Below are 17,404 nucleotides of genomic sequence, written 5' to 3'. Positions count from 1 at the left end.
TCTGCAGCCCCTGCGTCTCCCTCTGCCGTCTGCTTCCTGCATTCAGCGGTCACGTGGTACCGCTCATTAAACTCATAAATATGCGCATATTTAATGAGCTGTACCACGTGACCAGCTGAATGCAGGAAGCAGACTACAGAGGGAGAAGCAGGGGCTGCTGCTGCAGAGAAGACCTTGCGGCTAGGAGGGGTGAGTATGACGGGGACAGAGTGATATTCACCTGTCCCCGTTCCAAGCCGTGCACCGCTGTGTCTCTGGGTCCTCCTGCTGTGACAGCAGAGGGTGCAATGACGTAGTCAGTGCGCGCCCTCTGCTGTCAATGCAGAGATCCGGGAGACCCAGCAGTGCACGGCTTGGAATGGGGACAGGTGAATATCGCCACTGCCAGGGGCTCAGGACACTGGCACCTGGCCCCCAGCGATGGAGAGGTGAGTATGTCATTTTTTTTTATTGCAGCAGCAGCAGCAAATAAGGGGTATTTATGGAGCATCTTATGGGGCAGCATATGGGGGGTATTTATGGGGCAGCATTAACCCTTGTGGAGCAGCATATGGGGGGTATTTATGGGGCAGCATTAACCCTTGTGGAGCAGCATATGGGGGGTATTTATGGGGCAGAATTAACCCTTGTGCAGCAGCATATGGGGGGTATTTATGGAGCATCTTCTTGGGCCAGCATTAACCCTTGTGCAGCAGCGTATGGGGGGGTTTTATCTATGGAGCATCTTCTTGGACCACCATTTAACCCTAGGCTTATACGCGAGTCAATAAGTTTTACCAGTTTTTTGTGGCAAAATTAGGGGGGTCGGCTTATACACTGGTCGGCTTATACACGAGTATATACGGTACATGCCCACCCACCCCCACTAGTTGATTAAACAGATCAGGAATAAGAGATAATGGGCATGGATTACATAGATTAATTGTATTAATCTCTCTAAAAACTAAACAAGGACGTAAACCTCCATCTTTTTTATTAACAAAGAAAAAACCCACTGCAACTGGTGAGATGGAAAGCCTTATATGACTCTTTTGAATGTAGTCTTTCAAGGCATCTCTTTCAGGAAGAGAAAGGTTAAACAGACAAGATTCAGGCAATTTGGCCCCTGGGATAAATTTGATAGCACAAACATATGACCTATGCAGGGGAAGAATATTCAGTCTCAGAAAAAACATCAACATCCTGAATAAAATCTGGAAGAATAGATCTCATAGATGCCAGGGCTTAAGATAAACAACTTGAAAAAAATACCCCTGAGACTTAACCTCACGAGTCTCCTAATTGATAGTAGGATTGTTTTCATCAACCAGGGCATACCCAACACAAATTTAGCTGGTAGGGAAGGAAACACCATGAATGAAAAAGATTCTGTGTGTAACACTCCCACTCTCATGCACACATTCTCAACCTTAGAAGTAACATGACTAAGTGATGGGAAAATTGCATATACTTGAATAGGATGATCAAGAGTTCTATCTGTATACCCACAATCAATAGTAAAATCACTGTCAATGAGATCTATGGTGGAATCTGAGTCAACAAATGCAGAGGCAACTATAACTCCAGTTTCGATAACCAAAGACGCTTGTAAAAAAAAACAAGCAATAGTACGCATGAAAGATAACTTCAAACATTTAGGCCCAGTGTCCTTAAATCTTAACCGCTTAATGACCACCGACGGTAGATAAATGTCGGCGCCAGCAGGGCTTTGTACAGCACCGACGTTTGTCTATGGTCGGCGGTTTTGTGCTGATCGGGACCCCCACATACCTTACAGTGAGGGGATCCTGGGGCACAATGCTTCCTATGACTCCCGACCTCATCGATACCTGATTGGTTCAGGTCCTGATGATGTCAGCTTCACACCAGCCAATGAGACAGATCACCAGGAAAGTTTGCTGTAGCAATGAACTTTCCCGGCGATCTGCCTCATAGTAACGCTGTTTCTCCTCTGATCTCCTGTTAGTGAGTGATTAGAGGAGAAACAGTTTGACAAGTGCTGCTGGCAACAGCTGTGCCAGTTAGCGATCTTGTTATAAAGTAAAAAAAAAAAAAAAAAAACAGAAAAGGCAGGTTAGGGTTAGTGCTATAGTTCGGGTTAGTGTTAGGCTAAAGTTAGGGTTAAGGTTACTATTAGGCTAAAGTTAGGGTTACTGTTAGGATTAGGGTTACTGTTAGGCAAAAGTTAGGGCTACTGTTAGGGCTACTGTTAGGCTAAAGTTAGGGATACTGTTACTGTTAGGGCTACTGTTAGGCTAAAGTTAGGGTTACTGTTACTGTTAGGGCTACTGTTAGGCTAAAGATAGGGTTACTGTTAGTCTAAAGTTAGGGTAATTGTTAGGCTAAAGTTAGGGTTAGGCTAAAGTAAGAGTTATTGTTAGGCTAAAGTTAGGGTTACTTTTAGGGTTAGGGTTACTGTTAGGGACAGAGCTACTGTTAGGCTAAAGTTATGGTTACTTTTAGGCCCTGTGCACACGGTGCAGATTCTGTGCAGTTCTGCAGCAGATTTGGCCCTGCAGAACTGCACATGATGTACAGTACCATTTAAGGCTATGTAAAACAGAAAACGCTGTGCACATGCTGCAGATTTTTCCGTGCAGATTTGGTGCGGAATAAAAGAAGCAGCATGTCGCTTCTTTTGTGCGGCTTTGCTGCAGTTTTCCACCTGCTCCATTATAGAAATCTGCAGGTGAAAACTGCAGGGGAAATCCGCACAAAAACTGCACTAAAACTGCAGGTAAAACGCAGGTCATTTTACCTGCAGATTTAGCAAAATCTACGCGGAAAATTCCACAGCAGAATCCGCACCGTGTGCACATAGTCTTAGGGTTAGGGTTACTGTTAGGGTTAGGGTTATTGTTAGGCTAAAGTTAGGGTTATTGTTAGGCTAAAGTTAGGGTTAGGGATAGGGTTAATAGGGTTAGGCTAAAGTTAGGGTTAGGGATAGGGCTAATAGGGTTAGGCTAAAGATAGAGCTAGGGTTAGGCTAAAGTAAGAGTTATGGTTAGGGTAAGGGTTAGGTTACAGTTAGGGTTAGGCTAAAGTTAGGGTTAAGGATAGGGTTAATAGGGTTAGGCTAAAGTTAGGGTTAGGGTTAGGCTAAAGTAAGGGTTATTGTTAGGGTAAGGGTTAGGCTACAGTTAGGGGTAGGCTACAGTTAGGGTTAGGCTACAGTAAGGGTTAGACTAAAGTTAGGGTTATTATTAGGCTAAAGTTAGGGTTATTGTTAGGTTAAAGTTAGGGTTATTGTTAGGGTTATTGCTACGCTAAGGTTAGGGATAGGCTAAAGTTAAGGTTAGGCTAAAGTTAGGGCTAGTGTTAGGCTAAAGTCAAGGGTCACTAATCTAACCCAAGAAGCGGTGCGAAACCGGCTAAATAAGATTAGAATAGATAAATCCGGGTCCGGATGGCATACACCCACGAGTATTAAGAGAACTAAGTAATGAAACAGACAAGCCATTTTTTCTTATATTTAGGGACTGTATAGCAACTTGGTCTGTTCCACAGGACTGGCGCATAGCAAATGTGGTACCAATATTCAAAAAGGGCTCTAAAAGTGAACCTGGAAATTATAGGCCACTAAGTCTAACCTCTATTGTTGGTAAAATATTTGAAGGGTCTCTGAGGGATGTTATTCTGGATTATCTCAATGAGAATAACTGTCTAACTCCATATCAGCATGGGTGTATGAGGAATCGCTCCTGTCAAACCAATCTAATCTGAAGAGGTAAGCTATAGACTGGACAAGGTGAGTCATTGGATGTGGTATGTCTTGATTTTTCCAAAGCGTTTGATACCGTGCCACAGAAGAGGTTGGCATACAAAATGAGAATGCTGGGACAGGGGGAAAATGTGTGTAAATGGGAAAGTAACTGGCTTAGTGATAGAAAGCAGAGGGTGGTTATAAATTATATATTCTCTAACTGGGTCGCTGTGACCAGTGGGGTACTGCAGGGGTCGGTATTGGGACCTATTTTCTTCAACATATTTATTAATGATATGGTAGAAGGTTTACATAGTAAAATATCGATATTGGCAGATGATACAAAACTATGTAAAGCAGTCAATACAAGAGAAGATAGTATTCTGCTGCAGATGGATCTGGATAAGTTGGAAACTTGGGTCGAAAGGTGGCAGATGCGGTTTAACCCCTTTACCCCCAAGGGTGGTTTGCATGTTAGTGACCACGCAAATTTTTACAATTCTGACCACTGACCCTTTATGAGGTAATAACTCTGGAACGCTTCCATGGATCCCAGTAATTCTGACATTGTTTTCTCGTGACTTATTGTACTTAATGAGAGTGGTATCATTTCTTTGATATTACTTGCGTTTATTTGTGGGAAAAAAAAGAAATTTGGTGAAATTTTTTTAAATTTTGCAATTTTTCGTGACCTTAAATCACAGAGATATGTCACACAAAATACTTAGTAAGTAACATTTTCCACATGTCTGCTTTATATCCTCACAATTTTGGAAACATTTCTTTTTTTGTTAGGAAGTTATAAGGGTTAAAAGTTAAACAGCGTTTTCTCATTTTTACAACACCAATTTTTTTAGGGACCACATCACATTTGAAGTCACTTTAAGGGGTCTATATGATAGAATGGTGTCACTTTTGGGTATTTTCTAAAAACTGCACCCCTGAAGGTGCTCAAAACTACATTCAAGAAGTTTATTAACCCTTCAAGTGCTTCACAGGAATTCTTGGAATGTTTGAAAAAAAATGAACAATCAACTTTTTTTCACAAAAAATTTACTTCAGATACAATTTTCTTTATTTTACCAAGGGTAACAGGAGAAATTGGACCCCAAATGTTCTTGTGCAATTTCTCCTGAGTACACTGCTACTCTATATATGCAGGTAAACCACTGTTTGGGCGCATGGCAGAGCTCAGAAGGGAAGGTGCACCGTTTTACTTTTTCAACGTAAAATTGGATGGAATTGAGATTGGACGCCATGTCAAGTTTGGAGAGCCCCTGATGTCCTCAACAGTGGAAACCCCTGAAAGTGACACCATTTTGGAAAATAGACCCCCTAAGAAACTTATCTAGAGGTGTAGTGAGCACTTTGAACCCCCAAGTGCTTCACAGAAGTTTATAGTGTAGAGCCGTAAAAATAAAAAATCATATTTTTTCAACAAAAATTTTGCCCCAATTTTTTATTTTCCTAAGTTTAACTGTCATGCCCGTCATGTCTGCTAAGCTGCATGACCCCTAGAGCAGTGTGCACACGCACCTCATGTCTGTTATGCTGCATGACCCCTAGAGCAGTGTGCACGCGCACCTCATGACTGTTATGCTACATGATCCCTCGAGCAGTGTGCACGCGCACCTCATGACTGTTATGCTGCATGCTTCCTGGAGCAGTGTGCACGCGTGCCTCATGACTGTTATGCTGCATGATCCCTGGAGCAATGTGCACGTGCACCTCATGACTGTTATGCTGCATGACCCCTGGAGCCGTGTGCACGTGCACCTTACCTCATGGCTATCCGCCATTGCTTGTGTGCACATGTGCTACCTCTCATGGCTGTGCACCATCGCTAGTGTGCACGCGTACCTCATGGCTGCATGCCATTGCTGTGTGCATGCCCGTCTCTGCACTGCCTGCTGTGGTCCTCTCTGTGATCCTCTCTATGGTCCTGGAGGACCGAATCCAGCAATCCTCTCTATGGTCCTGGAGGACCAAATCCAGCAATCCTCTCTATGGTCCTGGAGGACCTGACCATGTGATCCTCTCTATGGTCCAGCAGAACCTGATCCAGCACTCCTCTCTATGATCCTGGAAGACTGAACCGGAAGTCCTCCCCTGGTCCTGACCCGGAAGTTCAGGTGGTAATGCCCTATATCAGACCACCCCTTCCTATGGTCAGGGCCTGAGTATCATGTTGCTTCCCTGCTAGACTGTTTGGTCCTGCTGGGTTGCTCTATGTATTCTGTGCCCCTGCACTCTGCCCTGTTGTGCTTCTCTGCACACGCTCTGTGCTTGTACTCTGTCCATTGTCCTGTGCCATTTCTTGTGTTGTCTTTTGTGCTATGTTTTGTCTTTGCTATTCTTAGCCTTGTAGTACTTCCTATGTTCTCTGTCTTTGCCTGTTATGCCATGTCTTGTCTTTTCTATTCTTAACCTTGTAGTACTTCCTACAGTTGTGGCCAAAAGTATTGACACCCCTGCAATTCTGTCAGATAATACTCAGTTTCTTCCTGAAAATGATTGCAAACACAAATTCTTTGGTATTATTATCTTCATTTAATTTATCTTAAATGAAAAAACACAAAAGAGAATGAAGCAAAAAGCAAAACATTGATCATTTCACACAAAACTCCAAAAATGGGCCAGACAAAAGTATTGGCACCCTCAGCCTAATAGTTGGTTGCACAACCTTTAGCCAAAATAACTGCGACCAACCGCTTCCGGTAACCATCAATGAGTTTCTTACAATGCTCTGCTGGAATTTTAGACCATTCTTCTTTGGCAAACTGCTCCAGGTCCCTGATATTAGAAGGGTGCCTTCTCCAAACTGCCATTTTTAGATCTCTCCACAGATGTTCTATGGGATTCAGGTCTGGACTCATCGCTGGCCACCTTAGAAGTCTCCAGTGCTTTCTCTCAAACCATTTTCTAGTGCTTTTTGAAGTGTGTTTTGGGTCATTGTCCTGCTGGAAGACCCATGACCTCTGAGGGAGACCCAGCTTTCTCACACTAGGCCCTACATTATGCTGCAAAATTTGTTGGTAGTCTTCAGACTTCATAATGCCATGCACATGGTCAAGCAGTCCAGTGCCAGAGGCAGCAAAGCAACCCCAAAACATCAGGGAACCTCCGCCATGTTTGACTGTAGGGACCGTGTTCTTTTCTTTGAATGCCTCTTTTTTTCTCCTGTAAACTCTATGTTGATGCCTTTGCCCAAAAAGCTCTACTTTTGTCTCATCTGACCAGAGAACATTCTTCCAAAACGTTTTAGGCTTTTTCAGGTAAGTTTTGGCAAACTCCAGCCTGGCTTTTTTATGTCTCGGGGTAAGAAGTGGGGTCTTCCTGGGTCTCCTACCATACAGTCCCTTTTCATTCAGATGCTGATGGATAGTACGGGTTGACACTGTTGTACCCTCGGACTGCAGGGCAGCTTCAACTTGTTTGGATGTTAGTCGAGGTTCTTTATCCAACATCCGCACAATCTTGCGTTGAAATCTCTTGTCAATTTTTCTTTTCCGTCCACATCTAGGGAGGTTAGCCACAGTGCCATGGGCTTTAAACTTCTTGATGACACTGCGCACGGTAGACACAGGAACATTCAGGTCTTTGGAGATGGACTTGTAGCCTTGAGATTGCTCATGCTTCCTCACAATTTGGTTTCTCAATTCCTCAGACAGTTCTTTGGTCTTCTTTCTTTTCTCCATGCTCAATGTGGCACACACAAGGACACAGGACAGAGGTTGAGTCAACTTTAATCCATGTCAACTGGCTGCAAGTGTGATTTAGTTATTGCCAACACCTGTTAGGTGCCACAGGTAAGTTACAGGTGCTGTTAATTACACAAATTAGAGAAGCATCACATGATTTTTCGAACAGTGCCAATGCTTTTGTCCACCCTCTTTTTTATGTTTGGTGTGGAATTATATCCAATTTGGCTTTAGGACAATTCTTTTTGTGTTTTTTTCATTTAAGACAAATTAAATGAAGATAATACCAAAGAATTTGTGTTTGCAATCATTTTCAGGAAGAAACTGAGAATTATCTGACAGAATTGCAGGGGTGTCAATACTTTTGGCCACAACTGTATGTTCTCTGTCTTTGCCTGGCTTTCCTATCCTCTGTCCTATTGTGCTTTCTAGCATAACCTCTGTTCTTCTATACTCTGTCCTATGGTGCTCTCTTGCACATTCCCTGTCTAGTCTCAAGGTTCTGCCTTGACCCGGCTCTGGGCTTCAGCCTACGTTCCGCTGCTAGCTCTATACTCTCTCTGACCGAGCTCTGGGCTCTAGCATACGCTCCGCTACTTCTCTTTCTTGTACCCAGCTCTGTGCTTCTGCCTACGTTCCGCTCCTTGTTCTGTACTTTGCCTAGCCTTGCCTTGTTTCTCTGCGTGCCTTTTGCATGTGCCTGGCCTTCCCTTGCCCGCATGTTTGTGCCTCAGCCGTGCCCGCCTTAGCCGTGCCCGCCTGCTTGTGCCTCAGCCGTGCTCATCGGCCAGTGACTTAGCTGTGTCCGCCTGTTGTGCTTCAGCCGTGCTTGCCTCAGTCTTGCTCGCCTGTCTAAGCCTCAGCCCGACCAGCTAGCCAGTGCCCCAGTCGTGTTCTGTGCATCCTTGCACTCATGCTGTCCCTGCACTGTGCATTGCGTGCCCTCTTAGTACACACAGGCCCTAGCCTGTACCCTGGCGTGCCCTCTAGCGTGCACAGGCCCTAGCCTGTACACTGGCGTGCCCCCTAGCATGCACAGGCCCTAGCCTGTACCCTGGCATGCCCCCTAGCACGCATAGGCCCTAGCCTGTACCCTGGCATGCCCTGTAGCACGCACAGATGCTAGCGTGTACCCTGGCGTGCCCTCTAGCATGCACAGACCCTAGCCTGTACCCTGGCATGCCTCCTAGCACGCGCAGGACATGTACCCGGGATCCTGTCGATCGTTCCCAGATATCTGATGCCATCTAGCCCTTGCCGGAACCCTGGCGTGCCACCTGGCACATATCATGCCTTGGACCTCGGCGTGCCCCTGCACGCACCTTGCTGTGTTTCACTTTATCCTGTAACTATGTCTAGATCCTGATCAAACCCTGTGACCACGTTTATTAAAGAAACCATGTGACGACGCTTTATGTCTTGTTTCCTGCACATCCCCTGTTGTCAGACACTCACACTCGTGTCTTCCTTGAGCTGGCCATCTGGTTCCAGCAGTCGTGGTGGTTCACCCCCTTGGTCTTCCCCCTGACACTCTCTGTATAGGGAGTAGTTCCTCACAAGGTCAGCTCACCCTCGGTGGGTGGGTGCCACGACCCAGAGGGTCCACTCTAGAAAATGACTCAGCGAAAGCTGACGCCATCACAGTAACAAGAGAAATTGGAACTCAAAAGTTGTTGTGCAATTTGTCCTGAGTATGCCGATACCCCATATGGCGGAAAACCACTGTTTGGGCGCATGGCAGAGCCCGGAAGGGAAGGATCGCCAGATTTTACTGTTATGATTTGCAGGTGCCATGACCCACTGGGAGAGCCCATGAGGAGCCAAAAAAGCAGAACCTCTCCATGCATACGCATAACACACGTGGATGTCATCAATGTGACACACATGGGTGTAGGGAAGGTGACCTGATGGACGGACGGACTTGTCAGTATAGAGAAAGAAAGGTTTGCACAGTTTAGGTAGGTGTCAGTTACTACAGTGGGGAAACAGCTAGGAAAGTGTAGTGGACGTGCAGTAACTTGGGTTGACCATTAGAGGGCAGGGAGGAGTGTGAGCAAAGGACTTGACATCAGCTTAGGGCTTAGGAAACCGTTGGTCATGGGGGGCGGAGTTACAGGGAATCTGGAAAGATATAAATTTGAAGGAGGGTTCCAGAAAGTTCCAGTCCCCAGGGGGAGCTCAGGTGACAGGAGGACTACGACAGTTTGTGCACTCTGAGGAGAACCGAACCAGGGGGACTGAGGAGAGAGAACGTCAAGGGGGTGGTCCTGACAGGAAGAACCGCAGAAGAGACGAGACACCGGGTGTGGGACACCGTATTTGACACGACGCCTGACCAGTAAAATTGCTGTTGGTTTACGGGCCTAAGGCGGCCACAGTGACGGACCTGTCTGGAGTGTCAAACAGTGGAGAAGGGATGGTACGTGCAAGTACGTCCCTAGTGTGAAAGTATGGTGTGTGTAACGGGCCCTAGAAATGGAGGGCCGTGAGGTGAAGAGAAGTGCGGTGTACTACAGAGGCCGTCAGGTGGACGGCGAGTGGAATAAACTTGGACCTGTAGCACCCAGAACCTGCCTCCATCTTGTCTGTTTTGTTTCTGCACGGTATATCGAGGGACCTACCCCCAGTCCGGCCCACGACCCTACATGGGCGCCGGTGAAGAAGCGCTACAGTAAGCGCTGTTCCCCGGCACCGGGTGCTGAACACGGCTCTCATCATTCTCCCCTGCTTGTGCCAATCACCGGCAGAGAAGGGGAGAATGATGAGAGCCGTGTTCAGCACCCGGCGCCGGGGAAGATTTCGGGCTCTCACAGACCTGTAACTTCTTCTTTAGGAGGCTCCTCTGTCCTCCACTCATTACCTGTAGTAATGGCACCTGTTTGAATACTTTTTCCCCACTGTATGTATACTTTTCTTGTTTAGATTTTTTTTTCATTCAATATTTGTTTAATGATAGAATAAATATTGATATTATTTTTTATATATATTTTTACAATTATTTAATTTTTTTCTTACTTCTGTTACACTTTGTCCCACTATGGGACAATCATTATTTGCAGGCTGATCGCTTCTATAGCATGTAGATGAAGCAGCATCTGCATGCTATAAAAGCTGTCAGCGCTGCACTCAGTGCACTGACACTGAGAGACGTCCTGATCATGCACTGCGCATGACCAGGAAGTTTCTTAGCTCTGGTAACTCGGATGTTGTCAAGACGACATCGGGTTACCATGGCAGCGATTGGGAAAACGCGTCACGCCGCGGGGTCTCCATTCCAAAGGCAGAGAGGTTGTCAGCCCTCTGCCTGCTCCCGGAATGCTGCAGTCGTGTTCGATCGCAGTATTCTGGGGGTTAAAGTGCCAGGAGCGGTCTGTGACCACTCCTGACACTTAGTGCCGGGTGTCAGCTGTGAGAATCAGCTGACACCCGGCACACACCACCCGTGTGCGCGGCCGATCGCTGAGACGCACTATTCCGTCCATGGTCAAATTGGCTCAGGGCACATGGACGGGATAGCACGTCTGATGTCAGAAAGGGGTTAATAATGATAAATGTAAGGTTGTATGCATGGGAAGAATGAATCAATATCACCATTACACACAGAACGGGGAACCACTGGGTAAATCTGACATGGAGAAGGACTCGGGGATCCTAGTTAATGATAAACTTACCCGAGCAGCCAGTGCCAGGCAGCGGCTGCCAAGGCAAACAGAAACATGGGGTGCATTAAAAGAGGTCTGGATACACAGGATGAGAGCATTATACTGCCTCTGTACAAATCCCTGGTTAGGATATAATGGAACTAGAGCAAGTACAAAGGAGGGAAACAAAATTAATAAAGGGGATGAGGGAACTACAATACCCAGAGAGATTAGCAAAATTAGGATTATCTAGTCTAGAAAAAAGACAACTGAGGGGTAATCTAATAACCATGTATAAGTATATAAGGGGACAATACAAATATCTATCCGAGGATCTGTTTATACCAAGGAAGGTGAAGGTCACAAGGGGGCATTCTCTGCGTCTGGAGGAGAGGTTTTTCCATCATCATTAGAAGAGGATTCTTTACTGTTAGGGCAGTGAGAATCTGGAATTCTTTGCCTGAGGAGGTGGTGATAGCGAACACAGTTGAGGGGTTCAAGTTTGACCTGGATGTCTTCCTGGAGAATAACAATATTGTATCTTACAGTGATTAGGTTCTTTAGAAGGACGTAGATCTGGGGATTTATTCTGATTGAATATAGGCTGAACTGGATGGACAAATGTCTTTTTTCGGCCTTGCTAACTACAGTGGCATGCAAAAGTTTAGGCACCCCTGGTCAAAATTACTGTTGTTGTGAACAGTTAAGCAAGTTGAAGATAAAATGATCTCTAAAAGGCCTAAAGTTAAAGATGACACATTTGTTTTGTATTTTAGGCTAAACGTAATACACATTGTAATTTTTTCACATTTTAAAAATTAGAAAAAGAAAAATGGTCCGATGCTAAAGTTTGGGCACCTTTGGAGATTTTTGTGCTCAGATAACTTTGACCAAGATTTCAGACCTTAATTAGCCTGTAAGGGTTATGGCTTGTTCACCCTCAATGTTAGGAAAGGCCAGCTGATGCAGATTCCACAGGTTTAGAAACACATAGCCTCCTCCAACCTTGTGCGAAAAAACAGCCACCATGGGTTCTTTTAAGCAGCTGCCTAGCACTCTGAAAATGAAAATGGTGGAGGCCCACAAAGCAGGAGAAGGCTATAAGATAGCAAAGCATTTTCAAGTTGTCCTTTCCTCAGTTCAATATGTAATTCAGAAATAGCAGTTTACAGGAACAGTGGAGGTCAAGATAAGGTCTGGAAGGTCAAGCAAAATTTCAGAGAGAGCTGCTTGTAGGATTGCTAGAAAGGCATATCAGAACCCCCACTTGACTGCAAAAGACCTTCATAAAGATTTAGCAGATTCTGGAGTTGTGGTAATTGTTTTACTGTTTAGAGACACCTTATCAAATATGGCCTTCATGGAAGAGTCATCAGAAGAAAACCTCTCCTGCACCCTCACCATAAAATTCAGCATCAGAGGTATGCAAAAGAACATCTAAACAAGCCCAATGCATTTTAGAAACAAGTCCTGTGAATCGTTGAAGTTAAAATAAAACTCTTTGGTCGCAATGATCAAAGGTATGTGCAGAGAAAAAATTGCATAGAATTTCAGGAAAAGAACATGTCTCCAACCATTAAGCATGGGGATGGATCAATCATGTTTTCGGGTTGTGTTGCAGACAATGGCACAGGGAAGATTTCACAGGTAGAGGGAAGAATGGAGTCAATTAAATTTCAACAAATTCTTGATGCAAGCATAACACCATGTGTAAAAAAGCTGAATTTGAAAACAGGATGGCTTCTACAAATGGATAATGATCACACACATCAAAATCCACAATAGACTACCTCAAAAGGCGATAGCTAAAGGTTTTTCAATGGCCCTCACAGTCCCCCAATTCGATCATCATTGAAAATCTGTGGCTAGTCCTCAAAATAGCAGTGCATGCAAGACGACCCAGGAATCTCACAGAAATGGAAGAATTTTCCAAGGAAGAATGGATGAAAATCCATCAAACAAGAATTGAATGACTCTTGGCTGGCTACTAAAAGCGTTTCCAAGCTGTGATATTTTTAAAAGGGCGTGCTACTAGGTACTAACTATGCAGGGTGCCCAAACTTTTGCATTGGCCTATTTTCCTTATTGTAATTTTTAAAATGTAAAAAATGACAATATATAATTTTTTTGGCCTAAAATACAGAGAAAATGTGTCATCTTTCACTTTAGCCCTTTTAGAGATCATTCTATCCTCAACTTGCTTAACTGATCACAATAACAGTAATTTTGACCAGGGGTGCCCAAACTTTTACATGCCACTGTATGAGGTGTTACAGGACCCTGAAGCATTTTATAAGATGGCAGAGGAAGTTAGGAAAAAAAGGCATGAGGAAAGGAATATAACAAGATTGCTGAATTTTATGCAAAACAAATATGTACACAAGAAGATGTGTCAGTTGCAACATCATTTATACTTCTATATACATTCCCGATGACTGGACGTGTGCCAGTTGTCAAACACAGAATGCAGAATATCATGAGACTTGTACTGACTGTCAGATGACCAATCCAAGTAGTCTTACCCTCTGTCCAACTATTTATATAGACGGCACGCCTTATGCTACATCCTGTCCAGCATCTATTATAGTTTTATTAATTAGTGTAGTTTATGAAAAAATAATGAAGAAAAAGATGAATATGACATGGAGGTATATAATTAAACAGAACAGGAGAAGACAGGAAATAAATAGCTCAGACTGATAATCTACAGTATGTATCGTTATATGGTGGGGGGACATAATTATCATCATCATCATCTTTTAAGCCTCAAAACTCATACTTTTGTACACAATCTACTCCACGCAAGGACTCCTGGAAATACCAGGAGACAGATACCCTAGTAAGCAGCTTGCCAGACCCCCATTCTCCAGGATGTCATGCAGGGAAAAGGAGAACCTGTGGATAATTTCTTCCACCAATGTAACAAAAAGTTTCTGGATCTCAGATTTGAAATGCAAATTAGTCCCCAGTTGGAAGAAGCTTTGACACCCACCAATACCGAGCTTCAGATTTTAATAGGGTACTGGCATACTGAGTCCCCAACCCATGAAAGTACGTATACTCTTACAGCCCCCCCCCCCCACAAAAATATAATAGAGAAACAACATCTCTCACCCAGACAGAGGTTGAGGATACTCCGCTCAAATTCCTGGTGGGTCCCGATGCAATCAGAAGTGTAATTAGGGATATTGATCTATTTGCTGCAGAAGTAGATGGACTTCCCTCTATAAGATAATCCTGTAGATCAGGTTGATGTTGAAACTGATGGCATTGATCACTCACTCACTGTGGGCATGATGCACGGAAGATAATTGCAGGCTGAAAATCCAGTTTGTAAAGGTGTGGCCGAAGCCAGTAGCTTTGCTGCCAAGGAAATTGCAATACTCATTTTTCATTTCACAATCTGCAATTATTTCTATGAAGTTATGGATGATACATGACTTATGTGCTGTCAATAAAGTTATAATACTGGACACATCTATGGTGCTAAACCCACACAATTCTATTTATTTTTCTATGGTTCACGGTGATTGACCTGGCCAATGCCTTCTTCAGTTTAGTTCTACATGCTGCAAGCCACTACCTGTTTGTTTTTACATATTGTGCCAGCAATATATTTGGTCTATGATATCTCAAGGGGCACAGTATAGCTTCTCTATGTTCACCCGAGCCATGACCATGGTCCTGGAACCCTAGAAGAGGACACATCCCACTGCCATTCTTTTACAATATATATGGATGACCTCCTCCCCTTACTGAAGACAGCCAAGTCAATATGACTTTTCTACACATGCAACCTTTTTATAACTATTTTAAGGTTAACCAAAGAAGGCATCAATGGGTTTTATATGCTAAATTGCAATCACATCTCCACAGCTCTAGGACTGCCAGGCTATACTGAACTGTTTTGTCTGTTTGTCATGAAGAAGCCTGACCATACAACTGGAGTTTTGACAGCTTCACGGAGGAAGACAACGCCCTCCTGGGTACTACTCTCCAAGATTTAACCCAGTGGCTCGTGGAGTCCCAACCTGCATGAGAACCGTTTTGCAACCCACCTGTGCTGGGCAAAGCTTCTGACATCCTTATGGGTCACCAATTGAAGATCCTGGCCCAAAGCACCTGTCTGCAATGCCCTACTCTGCTCCCAGACAACGTCACCATCTCCAGATGTGCTGTCCAGCTACTCTCCTATCTCTGCCAAGGGGGGAGGAAGATGAAGGATGAAAACCACATCTCTGACACATTAGTGGAAGAGGTAGTCGACTCTGAAATGGCTCAACGCGATTGTCTCGCTGTCATGAGGCAAGAGAACACCTGGAAGATCCTGACCTGATGCTCTTTCTGGATTGACCAAGGTATGCAGACCAAGAAGGCACACTGGTATAGCAGTAGCCACAGAAGATAAATGCTGCCAGCAAAACCACTGCCTACACCCAAAGGCAGGACTGCGGGCCTTGGCAGAAGCATACGAGAGGTCCACTCAAAATGAAGCTATCAAGATCAATCTGGAGGGAAAGAGACTTCAATAATGCTAACGGAACGCCGGTCAGACACCACAAAGCCATACAAGAACTAATGGAGTCCTTGTTGAAGCCAGGAAGAGTTGCGGTGGTAAAAGTAAAAACTCACACAGTGGAGACACTTCAAGGGAAGCAGTGGGCAACAGACTAGCTGAAGAAACAGCAAAGAAGCAGCAGTGATACCGCCTGACACAGAAATATTTCATCTGTACTCTAATATGGATCCAGAAACAGAGGAAAAGGGATAACCCTGGAAAAAGATGTTTTGACATTCCAGAAACAAGTATCCAAGGAAGAAAAGAAGAAATGGACCTAAGATGAAGTTACACAGGATGAAATACGCCTAAGGATAAACAAGGAAAATTTAAGGCCTCGAACAAAACTCTACATACTTGATGCTACACAGGAAACAAGGGAGTCAGAGCATAAGAGTTTAGTCTTTCCCTTGGGTCACACACACGCACAAATACACACACATAATAGCAGTTCCAACAAAACTCAGCCCTATAAGATCCTACTTGTAAATATTCACAGTTTAGGATTATATTTTATTCTTTATAATTGCCTATATGCAGACTAAGTTTAAAAACATGTGACTAAAATATATTTTTGAGTCTTTTCATCCATCCCAGATCCTGAGGACCTAGGAGTGCACCAGATCCTGCCCGATGACTGAGTCCTCATCACCAAGAGTTTCAATAGATGTACCCTTGAACCTAGAGATGACAGCCCGTTCCAAGTCCTGTCAACTATCACAGCAGTCCATGGGTCCACGCTTCCCACTGCAAGGAGATGCCGGATCCAGAGTCCAGTGGCGGCTGCCACTCTTCATCCGTCTGGCACTTATCCTTTCCTAGCTCAAGGGGTAGTCAGTCACCAAGGGGTAGTCACTCATGAGAAGGGCATACTGACATTCTGGTATAATGTCTCCACCCCAGGGTAACATATTAATTTGACTACTGTCTCACAATAAAAATGTCCAGGCCCGATGGCACAGTTTGACATCTGGTTAAGTACACAATTCATTTGTGTCACTACTGCTGAAATAGGGGAAGGTTCAAACTGGGAGGATTAGTCACTTGTTGGGTGGCACACTGGTGAAAGGGACTGGATACATCAACCAGCCCAGGCCCTACAATTCAGGGACAAATGGGTAATAAGCCTATTAAGCTGCATGACCCTGTCCAAAGCCCCTTTTAAAGGCCAGAGAGCCCTTCCAGGCCTACCCTTCCCTGCCACCCACTGCCCCAAGAAGGGATGTATAGTTCTGTACCTCATCATTGAGAACCCCTCAGAGAATAACCAAGGGTTATATGTACTAGGCTCAAGTACTAAACTTGGGAGGGAAAATGGTGACACAAAAGGTACATTTAAGAAGCATAGATACCAGTGGGGACACACAGGGAGCACCTGACAAATTAAAAGTCGAGAACAAGACAGCAGTTGTGTTTAAACCCACCATCTCCGTAAATAAGAATGCAAAGTGGATAAACTACCTATACTATAATCAACAACGGTTTATAAAATACACTGGGGATGCCATAAAGGCAATTATTGACCCATTAAGTTTGCAATAGTTATTTTATGTCCTTTGATCATATTTTCCTTAATTCTATGCTGCATAGCTCCATGCCTTAAGAAAATGATGACGATGACCATGAAAACCTCAGTAATGACTATGCATGCCTACTTTGAAGATCCCCTATATGAAAGATACTCCTATGAACCCATGAGAACCCACCTGTTCCGACAAGCCTACAGCCTGCAATGATCCTCGGTCTACTGAACCACCGCACAACCTGCTCTACCCCCTCCTACTGTATCCTCACCCATTGC

The 17,404-nt window shown here is 44.4% G+C and overlaps 1 protein-coding gene across 2 annotated transcripts in view; it reads right to left on the bottom strand.

The window, feature by feature from the left end:
- Positions 1-17,404, bottom strand: part of LOC141101438 (lysozyme g-like) — a 117,409-nt gene that overhangs the window by 38,959 nt on the left and 61,046 nt on the right. The window contains exon 1 of one of the 2 annotated variants that reach the window (XM_073590532.1): positions 14,160-14,329. The exons of the other annotated variant lie outside the window; for it this stretch is intronic. The gene's annotated coding sequence lies outside the window, so the exon portion shown is untranslated. Of the gene's footprint in view, positions 1-14,159; positions 14,330-17,404 lie in introns of those variants that run through there. 2 annotated transcript variants of the gene reach the window in all.

The sequence above is a fragment of the Dendrobates tinctorius genome, unplaced genomic scaffold (genome assembly GCF_039654945.1).
Source record: "Dendrobates tinctorius isolate UK_male_01 unplaced genomic scaffold, ASM3965494v1 ptg000117l, whole genome shotgun sequence".
NCBI classification, from domain to species: Eukaryota; Metazoa; Chordata; class Amphibia; order Anura; family Dendrobatidae; genus Dendrobates; species Dendrobates tinctorius.
Note: the sequence above shows the minus strand (reverse complement) of the source record. Positions and strands in the feature narration are given on the sequence as shown.